Source organism: Gavialis gangeticus, unplaced genomic scaffold (genome assembly GCF_001723915.1).
Source record: "Gavialis gangeticus isolate Ggan-Ray unplaced genomic scaffold, GavGan_comp1, whole genome shotgun sequence".
Taxonomy (NCBI): Eukaryota; Metazoa; Chordata; order Crocodylia; family Gavialidae; genus Gavialis; species Gavialis gangeticus.
In genome coordinates this window covers 24,141,897-24,155,582 of record NW_017728997.1, presented here as the reverse complement: position 1 = coordinate 24,155,582, position 13,686 = coordinate 24,141,897, and the positions used below count along the sequence as shown (strand labels likewise).

Sequence of the window (13,686 nt, the reverse complement as noted above, 5' to 3'; positions counted from 1 at the left end):
AAAAAAAAAAAAAAAATCACCAAAACAGAAAAGTGTCTATAAAAATGGATAATAAAAGAAACCTAGGTTTGATGAGTCATCCAGGACATTAAACAGAATAATTGCAATAGGAAAAACTGACAGTGGAGAGTTAGCAAGAAACATTAGGAAGAACAAGTTATCTTTGAGAGGGGAAGGAGGGCCTACTAAAAATTATAAGATTGGAGATCTGGATGAAGGAGTTGAATGTATAAGGTGCTGAATTAAGCAGATGGGTGATAAATATGTGTGTGTAAGGGACAGATATGTCATTAGTAGCCAATGTGATCACAAAATTCCACATCTGGAACTCAACTCACCAGGCTGGTTTCTTACCTCAGTCCAGTAGTGCTCAAACTCTGGCCCACCAGGCCATGTCATTGCCCTATAGCTATCCCCATCAGTCTAGAAATATGGCGCTTGGGGAGCAGTACTTCATTGGCACTCCCCTGCTACCAAAGTTCTGGACCCAGGAGAAGCCCTGAAGGCCGGATGACATGGCCCCCCATGTTAGATCATTCCAGCATGCAGTGAGGTCCATGAGTAGCTGGACTGGGTGCATGGCATTGGGCCAACATGCCAGACTGCATCTGTGGACTGACCCCATGCATCAACCCCATGCTGAATCAGGTCCCATACACAGGATGTGGCTCTGGGACTGCGCCCACATGACTCATTCAGCCCATGGGGCCAGAAGACTGAACACTACAGCCTCAGTCTATTATGAGTACTTTGCAAAAACCTACCCATTCCCCTAGCATAAGCAGCGTCAATGCATTGGGTGTAGCACCAGTACACTAGAAGGGATGGTGTCTTCTATTTCTTAAAAAAAGTAATGGTTCTGACAAGAGAAATATAAACTAGTTAATACTAAGCTAAGTTAATACATAGCTAATAGATTAGTTCATTTAATTTGTTAGGTACCATGTGTTTATTAATATTAACTAACTGATTCAATCTCCTTGTGAACAGGTAAGTATTAGTACCCCTATTTTACAGATAAGAAAAGCAAGACGCAGAGGGTCTTTCACCCTCTACAGGTTCCCATTTGGGGGAGGTAAGCTTCTGTTTTTTCTGTTTGTTTCTTGTTTTTTTTCACCGTTCTCTGAAGCACTGGCCACAGCTAATGATAGGAGTTTTGACAGGGATGTAGTTGCTATTCCTGCTGGTACCTAGAACCACTTTAAGTGCCTGGAAGGGAAGGATCTTGGTCTTTTGCTCAAGGTCAAACCGATCATCAGATCTGGAGTCATGAAGGGATGTTTCTCCACCTCTGACTGGCAGGGACTTTGTGGAGTTTTGTGTTCTCCTGAGCATGAGACACAGTCTTTGGTGGGGCCTTTGTCTCCCTTGCTTTTGACCTGTAGTATGTTGCATGGCAGGGGCTGTGGATTTTGCAATGTGCTTTGTAGCGTATGTAAGCACCTGGAGCATATGATTTATAAAAGTCTGAATTAAATGGTTGCTGTGAATGCTGAGAACCAGACTTAATGGAACAAGAAGCCCTTTCCCATCCCATATGTTCTTATGCTGAGAGACTTACCCAAAACACACAGCTAGTGGACAACAGAATCAGAGTTCAGAAGTTCCTGAAGTCCAGTCCCAAAACTCCACTAAGATTTAAATGCAGACAGACAACTAGTAAGTGCTTGATGAAACATATCCTAAGTGAACATGACATGAGTCACCAAAGGATTTAAAAATCAGATGGTCTTGCTTAGCAAGGAAATGGAACTTTCTGATAATGAAAGGGACTTTGCAAGTCATGTCAGCAATAGCAAGGATGGGAAATTTGGGAACATGCTGCTCAGCTGGAGGAAAGGAGGACAGTAGGTTATCAGAGCACATCAAGAGATGTAAATCACAAGCCCAGTGGACCAAGCTAGGATGGAAAAACAACACCTAGAGCCTCAAATCTGACCGCACAAAGTAGGGACAAATTCAGACTGCTTAAATTCACTCCTCCTAGTGCTTTTATCTTCAGACATAAATATGCTCGTACAGTGCCTAGCATAAAGGGGCTCTAAACATTAAGGGTATCTTCAGGGGCTATTGCAAGGCTAAGCAGCAACAATGTAAAGAGATGATGCTATCCCAAAGGAAGTCCAGTGAAGTGCTGCTGAACTGAGCAAAAGCACGGGAGGAGCTAAATCATGGTGACAGTGAAAACCTATTCAGTTAGGAAAAGACATGTCTCTGGGAGGGATCTCAGTGGGTCATGTCAAACTACTTATGTGCATTTGATTTATGAGCTTTGACAACTGTTTGTCCATCATGCCGAGCACAAGCAGATGCTGGAGACCTGGGTATGCTCCTCACTTGAAAAAGTCAGAATGCACAATGACTAATCGTTTGGGAGCAGAGAAGCCTGCAGGAAGCATCCAGGTTTGGGAGGAAGATGGTCACTGGATGGAGTCTCAAAGCACTGAGTGGCTGTATACAAGGGAAGAAGGTGATCCAAGTCAGAAAGGCTAAGAACTTGCAAAGCTAAGGATGTATTTATATGGGAAATTTATATAAGCTAAAGTATGCATTTAAATCAGTAGTTCTACAGTTCTATATATGGACACACTTATTCCAGTGTAAGAGGGCCTTTTTAGCTCAAAACAAAAGATTTCACTCATAGCAGAATAAGAGTGCCCACATAGGACCTAAAAGGCTGATTTCACTTATGCCAGTATAGTTAAGTTATATCAGTATGACTGGTGAAACTATTCTGTAGACAACTCCTGAGTTATGAGACTTTATTCAGACAAAACAAAGCTGAAGAGGCCTAGCACAGAGTTGGATTTAGGGCCAGACCAAGGGAAGGTTGGCTCAAGGAGTTATGTTGTACCTCATTACTGTAGAATTATTGTGAAAATGTGTCAACCGTTTGGTTTATAATGAACATCCCACAGAAGATGTGAAGGGGGGTGATGGACATTTATCTCAGTTTTCTTATCATAAACCACTCAAACTTCATGGCTGTGATAAAGCCATCAGAACCCCAAATACCAGCACAGTCCCAGACCATTGCAGGTCCCATTCATTCCTCTACAACCCCTCTTCTCTCTCATCCACACGAACACTTATTGTAACAACAAGCACATATTTTACTATTCTTTCCTGTCTCTTTGATCTGATCACATCTCTGCTTGTTCTGGAATCTCTTAAGAGCTCTCCCAAATTGAAGCAAAATATAAAGCAACATCTTGCAAAATTGAACTACAGCATCAGGTCAAGCTCTTAAGCTGTTAGGAATCCATACTCTGTTCTGAATTTTACCACTACAGCCTAAATGCATAACATGGACTTAAGCTCTAGATGAAAAATCTGGACCTGGGAGTTGAACTGGCTCTGCTCGGAACAACAAGTTGTGAAATCTGGATGGATCTAGTTTTGAATCTTCAAACTCTCACCAAGTTTGGAGTTTGTTGAATCTAGCCATTAGATTCAGATGCATCTTGACTATTACATTTTCATATGTTTGCATGGATTTAAACAAAATAATACACGCTGCATACTGTGGATCAGGATTCCTCATACCTTGCCATAGAGCAGGCCACATAGAAATGATGGGCATCTTCTTTCCCAGTCTTTAGAGTGCAGATCACTTCTATTCCCATTCAGGGCGGCAGAATCTCTTTATGGTGGCTATAACGCATGCTTGCATGAGGAAGCTCACTATTAGGAGCTGCTTAATGACTTCTTAGCTTCTCTTAATGAGATTGAGCAGCTGTAAATAAAGAGGAGCCAGCAGTCTGGGACCAGCCAGCTTTCTGAGAACCACCTGCAAGTTGGGGAACGTCTGCTATACATAAATCTACCTCACAGTATCTGCTTGTATTGTTCCTCTTGTAGGGCTGCTGTGTTAATGAAATCTATCATCTTTCAAAAAAGGTACATTTCAGCCACGTCTAGATCTCAAGCTTATTGCCTGGCAGCAGTGCCTTCAAATATACTAAGTTGCTCCACGCACACTAGCTCCACAACTAGAAGACTTGTAGTCACCTTCACACTACTCTGGAGGTGAGCTAGCTGGCACTGTCACTCAGTCCTGCCCATTAGATCACGCCCAGCAAGACAAGTAATTGGATGCAGTGCTTCCAGTGAGGAATTAATGTGCATAGAGCAGTGCAGCATGTCTGAGGGTGCCACTTCCAGTACAGTAAGTGAGTTTTTGAACCAAACCTCACTAGCGATGTTTTATTAAGAAGCTTCTATGCTTGAAGTCACACACGTACCCTGTTCCATCCATCATTCTGGAACACAGGTGCTACAAGGCAGGCTCTTGTACTAACATGCCAAGTGAAACCCGTTTCCTGCCTACCTCTATCCAAATGACATGCCAGCCTTTACTGGCTTCTCTAGTTGGAAATGCCAAGCTGGCAAGACAGCTTCCAACCTAAACAAAGCAACCTTTCCTGACAAGAAATACAGCACTGAATCCCAAGACAAGAGCTCTTAGCAAGCAGAGACTCCATGAAAAACACAAAACTAACAACAGCGGCCAAGACAAGTCTCCTGTCTGCACAGAGAGGCTGAGTCATTATTTTATTAACAGGCCCACAACTACTTTAATGTGGGCTTAGGCTGCAAAAACAAAAACATACATAAAAGCATTTGGAATTACTTCATAAAATACTAAATCACAATATTAACCGACTGACCTTTGCTCTGCACAGACCTGCTAATTTTAGCAATTACCGCCAACAACTTGAACATATCAAGTGGGCAACTGTTTAACAATAATGACATCTGCTTGGAAAATCCAATTATGTCTAAACATCTTTAAATCCCCACTAGGGGATACCTGCTTTCTTTTTGCAACTGTTAGTCTCTGCCTAATAGGATTTTAAACTCACAGCCTGCTGCACGCTGCAGTGGCAGTGGCCTCCTCTCCCTGGAGTGGCAACAGCAGGGCTGCGATCACATTAAGCAGGAAGTGAGTCTCTCTTCTTGGACAGTGATGGAAGTGGTTTGATTTTTTGACAGACTAATCTGATAGACAGACGCATTAGCTGGATCCCTTCACTCCAGCATTTCCCCTACAGATTCCAATCCCCACACCACCACTTCTGATGCTACGTGTATTAAGAACAACTGACCAGCCCTAGCTTGCTCCCAAAGGGTTTCCAAATCTTTAGGGGCAGATGCTTGATCTAACAGTGGACCCTTCCAGTGGTTTTTATCCTTTGCTGGACATCTGAAGCAAGTTTGTCCTATAATAACAAATTGAATCATGAGCCCATACTGACACTTCCCATTGGCTGGCCAGTTTCAAATATTTTGATCTGTTCAGTGCCCACAGCAGGTAAGATAAGGGGTTCTTCTAATGTAGGCCTCATCTCTGCAGAGAGATAAGCTTGTGGACACCTAACATAAACTGCCTCACTTCCCATTCACACTGATCCAAGCCATCTCTCCTCCCACCCACAATCATGCAAATACCTCAGCTACAATAGCCAGGAAATCACTTTTGGGTATTTAACTGTCTTTAATGTGATGAACATGTTATTCTTTCTGGAATTCTTTCTGAAGTTTCAATCAACATTTTGCTGTTAGCTTCACCTCCACATCCCAATTGCTCTGTTCCCCCCCCCACCTTCTGTTCCCTAGCCACTTTGTTCCCTCTCCCCTGAGAAGGGCAAGGAGAAAGGTACCACTGTTTACTCCTGGCTCCTTTATGTAGCAGCAAGAAGACAGGTAGGGTACCTCCTCTTCCACATTTCAGCTACATTTCCAGGTGCTTCATCTCTTCATTGTAAAGATGCCTCAAGGAGGAAGAGCAAGCCTTGCAAGTTCAGCCAACAGCTTATGAACCTCCCCAGACATGGCCTAGTACATAGCCTCCTAGACTCTTTACAGATAACTGTAATGGTAAGTACCCTGTTTAGATCCTATTTATATTGCTGCAAATCACTGAGCTCAAACAAGTAACATCATAACATCACAGTAAACCAAGCACTCACCGGTTGGTCTTGAACAAACTGCACTAAACAGACCACCAAAACTTGACCATATTCAATACTAGGACCCACATAATCCCAGGCTCACCAAACCATTCACAATGGCAGATAATGAAGCTGGTAACAATTCATTGAAGAAGAATAAAACAGCAGGCCTGAGGAACATCTGGAAGGAACAAGCAAAAACACTTCAGATCAAAAACCTGGGACCAGTTACTTCATTTATATAACTTCTCTGTGGCTATTCATGACATTCCAAAGCTGTGGTGACAAATCTGAATAACAGCATTCCTCAAACTGCATAAAAATCCAGTGGAAACCAAGAGTTTCTGATCTGTCTTCTCTATTGCCATGTCTACAAGTGTTTGGAAAGGATACTAACCTGCATCACACTACATGTCAACAAGATGTTGATCCCAGAGCAAGCTGGATTCTATTCAGAGAAATCATACACAAACCAGCTGCTCAATTTTACCCAATATATTGAAGATGGTTTTGAAAAAAGTCATGGGAGCTGAATTTTTAGGCCTATTGGCAGTATATGATACAATCCATCATCAAAGGCCATTGAACAAATTGCTGCAGATGACTCAAGATTTGCATTTCACTGAGCTCATTCAAATTCTCTTTGTAGAACAGGATAGAAAGCAAAGTCACTGGTGCTGACAAAGAATGACCTTTCACAAGGCAGTACGTTGGCCCGTTACTGGTTATAATATACCACTGATCAGTCCGCATCACCTGGGTGTCAGAGACCAAGATAACAGTTTCATTTTTGTAGACAACTTCAGCGTAAGAGCTCAAAGCAAGGACCTTTGCCAAGTCAAAATAATCCAGATAGCCACCTTAATGCTACTGATGTACTCTGAAAAAAAGCAGCTATGAGACAACTGGACTAAGCCTCAGGTATTTGAGCTCCACTTGAGAAACATAGATGTGAAGGGAGAATTCAGTGTCACATTTCTAAATATTAGCAGAAGACCACCCCACTGCTCAAATCCTGTTTACCTTGAGTATGACTTTCAAGCAATACTTGACTTACAAGACACATCTCACGAAAGCCAAGGTGATTGCGAGTTCACAAGGTACCTCACCTAGAAATTGGCCAACCTCAAGTGGAGAGGGAATGCCTCTCAGGCCAACCACACTGGCATTTTGTTATTCTGCAGTGGAGCATGTGAGGTCACTATGGAACAGGTCAATGAATGCAGAAAGGACTGACACAGTGCTGAAAGAATGCTGCAGAAGCATCACTGACTGCCTCTAACCAACCAGCGTTGGCAGCCTTTATCTATTGACTGGTAGTGCAACTCCAGATACTAGAAGGACAATGGTAAATTGTATACACAGTACATGCAGACCATGGATTCAAGGCATCAGTTCTACCATTATATGCCTGCTGACAGGTGACTTAAGTCTCTTCAGAGCTATATTACCATAACTGAACCTCTCAGCTCACCTCTGAAATGTTTGTGGCTGGAACTGTGGTACACTCAACTGCAAACAACATCAGTAGCTGCTAAGATGGACCAGTGGAAATCCCCCCACGAGGGACAGAACTGTGGGCAGTCTGGCAATGCATGAACGACCTTTGCACGGGTGTCACTTGCTCTACACTTAAGAAATTGATTGATCAAGGTCCAAAACACAAATGGCATCAGTGGCAAAGCAGATGTACCTCACCTGCTTCAGTGTCACCTGTTGGAAGAGGTGCATGCAGCTGATCAGTTTAACCATTTCGTGATTGCAAGGGCTTTGTGTCTGCAAATAGTCATCACTGGTCTGATTATGTTGGTATAATGGACACACAAGATGAATGAACAAACCTGAGCACAGGGAAGATGCATTGCCATAAATAGCATCAGAATCATTGCCAAGGTTCTTGTTCCTCATTACCTGGCATCTCTTTGCTGTTGGAGTGTATCAGACGTTTCTGAGTCAAGAAAGACATTCTGCTCTCAGCCTCGTTCTTTCCAATGAGGCTTGCATAATCACGGATCTGGAACATTAGAATCTGTTGGCACAGAAGTGATTGTAACATCACAATACATGTTCCTAGCCAATCCCAACACCTGAGAACAGTTTCAGTTTTCATGGCTTTGTCCTGTGATGTGCAGGAAATTAAATAAAATCCTGATGCTATTTTGGGCTTGGTGACATGTCAATGTGCCGTCAATCCATGACAACGTAAATATTGTGACATGATGTCACGATGCATTTATTTTGCATGGCTGAATAATATGCATAGATTATAAACCACAGATTCCACATTCTTACTAATGGAATGCCTCTGTACAAGTACAAATAGATGAGCTATAAAAACAGGACACAGGAGCTGTCAGAGGACACAAGGTTGGACATCATGGAACAGGATGGAAGAACAAATACAAAGCATATTTTTGAGAAGAGGAATACTTTATGTTTATAGGGAAATGGTGGCTGTAGGCGGGGAGGAGGGACAGTGCTATGTCCAGGCATAAATGACAACATGAACAAAAGTGTGAAGATGATTGAAGGAATAATCAAAAGAGAAACTTTGCCAGGTGATTCACAAAAGGTAGCAGATGCATGCTGTGGTGCCTCACAGGTAATGAGGGAATAGGTACCAGCAACTGGAAGGGATAGACAGGAAGTTGCAAGAGTCTCCTGTATAAGGGATACGAGTGGCTCTCGTGATCAACATACTCATTGCCAGGGTGAATCCCCTGGCAGGTGTTGTAGTCCTCCCTGAGGCTCTTGCAGACAAGAGGTAGCAGAGGAGTCCTGCACTCCTAGGGGCACCATCTTTTGCACAACTGTTAAGCCACAGTCTCAGTTCAGTGGAAGGTGAAGAAGCTATGGTACCATATAAAGGAGAGAGAGACTCTCAACAATATGTGTTCTGTCATCTCCAGCTGCATGTGAGCTAGTGGTCCATGCTGATGTGCTGCCCTACAGGGTCCCTGGCAAAATGTAACTGGCATAACTTAAATAAGCTCTTGCAACCGGAGCTTAGGCCTAGTCATTTCTGGCAGCAGTCTATTGTATTCAGTGGAGTGACATCAGGTATTACCCTGATCTGTTATTTTCCTAGCTTGGTCCACTGCTGCAAAAGACACCATGCAAGAGCCCAGCTATAATTTTCTAACCCCTACATAGAGAATACTAGAACTAAAGGGCAGTGTGGTGGCTGGGGCACTGCCTTCTGACATTCCTCTCCCCATGACATTGCTGGATCATTAATCATTTGCCCAGTTCAGTGCTCATTTTAAAATCTCCTTTTTTCCTCTAACCATGATATGCAGCCCTGTTTACCCCATGTTCCTCTCCAGATAGAACAAGGCACCAGAACTTGGTAAGGTTGAGTGCCAATTCTTTCCTGTTTCAAGCGTCTGCTCTCCTTTCTTCGACTGGACCACAGTCCAGCCCCATCCCATCCCATCCCATGCCTGGCAGGGCCTTCACTTCCCCTTTTCCCCAAGCTCAGTGTTATCTGGCATCAACAGAGCAGCTTCCCTGATTTCTCATGGCCTTTCTCTCCCTTCTCCTCCCTGGCTCAGATGTACGTTATAGCATTATGAGCTCCCCAGCTTTCCTATCTCTTACTATATCTGCTTCTCACCTCAAATCTATCCTGCAGCCCCCTGAAGTTTTTTTCTTTCTTCTTGCTTAGCCCAACAGAAATTCTCTGGTATCTTTCCATCCTAGCTTGGATACTGGTTTCATTTAAAAAAAAAACTACCTGAAGAACTCCCCACCGTGAACCTGGCATCCTCCTGCTGTGGAAAGGAAAAGGCATTTCTCTAGCCCACACCCTCTTCCATGCAGCATCTTAAATACTCAGAGCTCCTAGAAGAAATGTTTCGCAAAGACCTTGCTGAAGACTGAGTTGGTCAGGCTACTTCTTAAGCTGGGAGGCTGTGGTTCCACATGTCCCAGCATGGAGTGCTCCAGGCCCATGCCAAGAGAAACCTCAACAGCATTTAAGCAGCAGCAGGATGAGGCCCAGCAGCACCAGGTGACTCAGCAGTGAATGACATCAGCGCCATGGAAGACAAATAGGCCGACATGGTAGAAGTGAGGAGCCCATGTGTGGTGATAACATTTTTTTAATCTTATTTTTTATTTTATTATTCTCTCTCTCGTGGTTTCTCCAGCTCCCAGAACGAACAGGGGTTTTTATTGCCAGGGTTAAAAAACACGAATTTGCATTACATCCTGGCTCCCGCTGTAATACTTCAGTCTTGTTTCTTTCTCGTCCCCTCTCCAGAACAACTGATGCTATCACAGCCTGATTTAATTTCAAAGACGGATTGTGATTTGGCAGTCGAGGGAAAAAAAAAAAGCCAAGCTAATCAAAAGTCACCATCTGCTGCGTTGCCATGGGGATATTCCTCCCCAATAAATGTGCTCTTTGCCAAAATCACAGATAACAGCACTATAAAGGGTGGGAGGTGGGGGGAAAATCAAAGAAAGAAGTTCCAACGCTAGGGGGGGAACGAAAGAGAGAGACGAGGGAGAAAGAAGAGACAGAGAAGAAGTGGGAGAGAAAGAGACAAGGGACCACTGAGGAGGAAGTGAAAAATGATAAACGGACAAACTACTGAGAAGGAAGAAGTAGCAAGAGGGACAGGCAGGCAGCCGGCTGATGGAGGGAGACAGACAGAAAGACAACTGGGGAGGAGAAAAGAAGAGAGACCTCTAAGTGCTTTGCTGCGTAAGACACAAAATCAAAACAAGCAGAGATAAGATAATTGCCCTCAAAGACTGGGTTCTGGTGATTAGGAGAAAACTGAAGCTTCAGTGAAAATTCCCAGAGATGACGGTTTCAGCTGAAGAAGGCATCTCAGCACTGTTTGAATCATAAAGCAAAAATCCCCTTGATGTGACAAACAGCAATGCACCAGAAAGATTGGGCTTCTGTTCCCTTATCTAGAACACAGAGTACTCCAGCATCCTGCAGTCACAGTCCCAAACAATGTAATAGCACCATGCTAAGGTGCATCATTTTGCTATGCTGCAGAGTAGCTCAGGGCTGCCTTTTAAAAATACAAATCCCCTTGAAGTGAAGGTCTTCAAAACAACTTGGCAAAAGGTGCCAGAGCCAGAGGCCTTGGTCTCCCCATCTTTCTTTTCTAATATTAATATTTGACAAGCCCTTGGGATATAGACTATAAATAGTAATAAACTTGCTAAATACAGAAAATAGCAGTTACTGTATCCAGAGGGTACCAGTTCCATCTCCCAGTTTGGTAGTTGCTGTGGTGTATCTAAAGCTTCAGTATGGTGAATAAGCCAACTACTACCTAGAGCCAAGATGCCACCACACCTGAAAAGGGATAAAAGAAGTAAGATTTGAGATCACAATGTGCTGACTATCCCTAAGCATGCTGGAAAGGTGCATATGTGTTTCAGATATTCCTATCAGCCCCCAGGAACTCATAGAGATATGAAAGTAATTTTGAATACAGCTGGATGAATACAGCAGGAACACAATTAGCCCTTTTCTATCTGAGAAAGAAATTGGGTTATGGATCAGTTTTAATGAATTTGTTGCTCAAGATTCTTCCATGCCTGTTGTGTGAGCTTGTTTAGCAGTTCAGAATCCCTGTTATTTTGATCAAAGACACAAATCTTATGGCTTTACCCCTGTTTCCTGAAAGGATGAGCACAGCCCAATGTTGTCAACCCCAAACATTCAAAAATTAAAAGTCCCCCACACCCTGCACCACGAAAACCCTCCAAAGAGATCACTGTAACTAGCACAAGACTTAAAAACAAATACCTTTGGAGGTTTTTCTATGCCTTATACTTACTTTTGGGTCATCTAGGAGTGCCTAGGGCCACAATTTCAAGCTTTCCTCTGCACCCATAAAGACAAATATTTGAAAAAACAAAAGCTAAAATTCTCTTCCAATCATACGATTCATGGATCTGGAGTTTAAAAACAAAAATGACCTATCTTGAGACTTGCAAGAACTGAACACCGGTCAAGCTTAGAGGTCGGTAGGAATGCTGGATATTATGAATTTGAAATACTCTTCTGGGAAATATTCTTCATTAAGCAAAAACTTAGTTCACTAGACAAAGTTGAAGTGAATTATTTTATAAACTCAGTGGAGGTTACAGCTACCAGGAGGGAAAGCCACGAAAAGTCCCAACTCATCAGAACCAAATTCAGAATAGGCATTGGGCAAAAAAAGAAAAACAGAAAAACACCTTTTATGTTACAACTATGATACATTCCTGCATCTAGGTTTCCCCAGCCTAGACAAGATACCAACAAACAGGGTAACGGCACATTCAGTATCCCAGCACAGCTTGCAATTTATGTAACAGCTAAGACAATTGAGAAGGCAAGGGTAAGGTTTCTCTGGGTCATGGTGCCCTCCTTTGCCTGGATGGATTCAGTTTACATACCATACAGACTTCACTACAGTCCACTCATCCTCAGACAGTCAGAAGCATTAACAAGTTTGACAAAAAGCTGTGTTGGCCTTTAAAATGACTATTGTATTTACAATAAAGGTAATCTTTCAAGACAGGATTGTGTCAGTGAAATGCTGGGATTCTGCCCCCTCTTTCTCTCCAAAGGCAACCCCCTAGTTCATTCACCTTCTCTCTACATTGCTTTTCTGGGATACATCCATTGAACTAGGGTGCTGTTGCAGGCCAAATTACTCCAAGGTGATCTGGAAGTAAGTGCTAAGCTACAGGTCATTCTGTAAGAGATACAGCCATTGTACTTCGTGACCAGGAAATGGAAGTGATCTCAAGGAGATACATCTCTCAGATGAGCTGGATAGGATGTGATTTTGGGTGTCTCTCCTATGAACCTGCTGTTATCTCCTGCTTTGCTAGAAGAGTAGGGGAGCTGCATAAGGGTGGTGCACCAGGCAAGTGCTCTACGGGTAGCCTCTTGGAAGATTTCTCTAGCATTCAAAACCACAGAGATATAGTCTCCCAGGCCACAGAGATGGGGTTAGGAGAGTGGGTGATGTGATGACTTTAAGTACTCTGGCAGCAGCTATGTCTCCACAGCCAAGCACAGGTGGGGAAGCATGCACTAGACAGGGGTTTCTGTGGTCAGAGGGCAGATTGTCAGAACTGGTAGAAAGAGAGGGACAGAGCGAGGAAGCCAGAGATTTGAGAAGCAGTTGGGAACCAGGGAACAATATGAACACTCAAGATGGAAAATGAAACCCAATTAGCTAGAGACACATGGAAACAGGACACATTTAAGGAGAACTGCACAGAATGGAACATGGAGGGAAATTTTGAGAGAGAACAAGATAAAGAGGGAAGTTTTGTGTCAATAAAGAAATATATATTGACAAAATATGCAAATTGGGGCATGACAACATTGGCGTGTATTCTTAAGATTCCTGGCCCTATTATGTTAGCAGGGAGGGTGTGATATTCAGATAAGAAAGGGGACTGGACCCAAGGAGAGAACTAAAATGGTGTGCATGAAGGCAAGCAGCCTAAGAAATGCTGAAAATCATGCAGGGAAGTAGACTGTTTGTCAGTGGGCAGGCCAACAGCAGCATACAAATGGCATGTCATGGGAACAGGAGGTGCAAGATAAGTGCTAGGGATGGATCACAGGATGACAAGCCAGAGGAGCCTCCAACATGACAACAGAAGATAGCACTGAGATCTGGAACCCACAAACCAGTAGTAAATAGCTCCCCAAAGAAGGGGTCTTGGTCTGAGGAGCCTACAGGGCACCGCTGTT

The 13,686-nt window shown here is 43.3% G+C and overlaps 1 long non-coding RNA gene across 1 annotated transcript in view; it reads right to left on the bottom strand.

Moving 5' to 3' along the window:
* LOC109289065 overlaps positions 1-7,667 on the bottom strand; it is a 23,788-nt gene extending 16,121 nt beyond the window's left edge. The window contains exons 1-3 of the long non-coding RNA XR_002095285.1: positions 7,429-7,667; positions 6,058-6,135; positions 5,109-5,222 (exon numbers count right to left, since the gene is read on the bottom strand). This is a non-coding gene — a long non-coding RNA (uncharacterized LOC109289065). The remainder of the gene's footprint in view (positions 1-5,108; positions 5,223-6,057; positions 6,136-7,428) is intronic.
* Between the last annotated feature and the right edge of the window lie 6,019 nt (positions 7,668-13,686).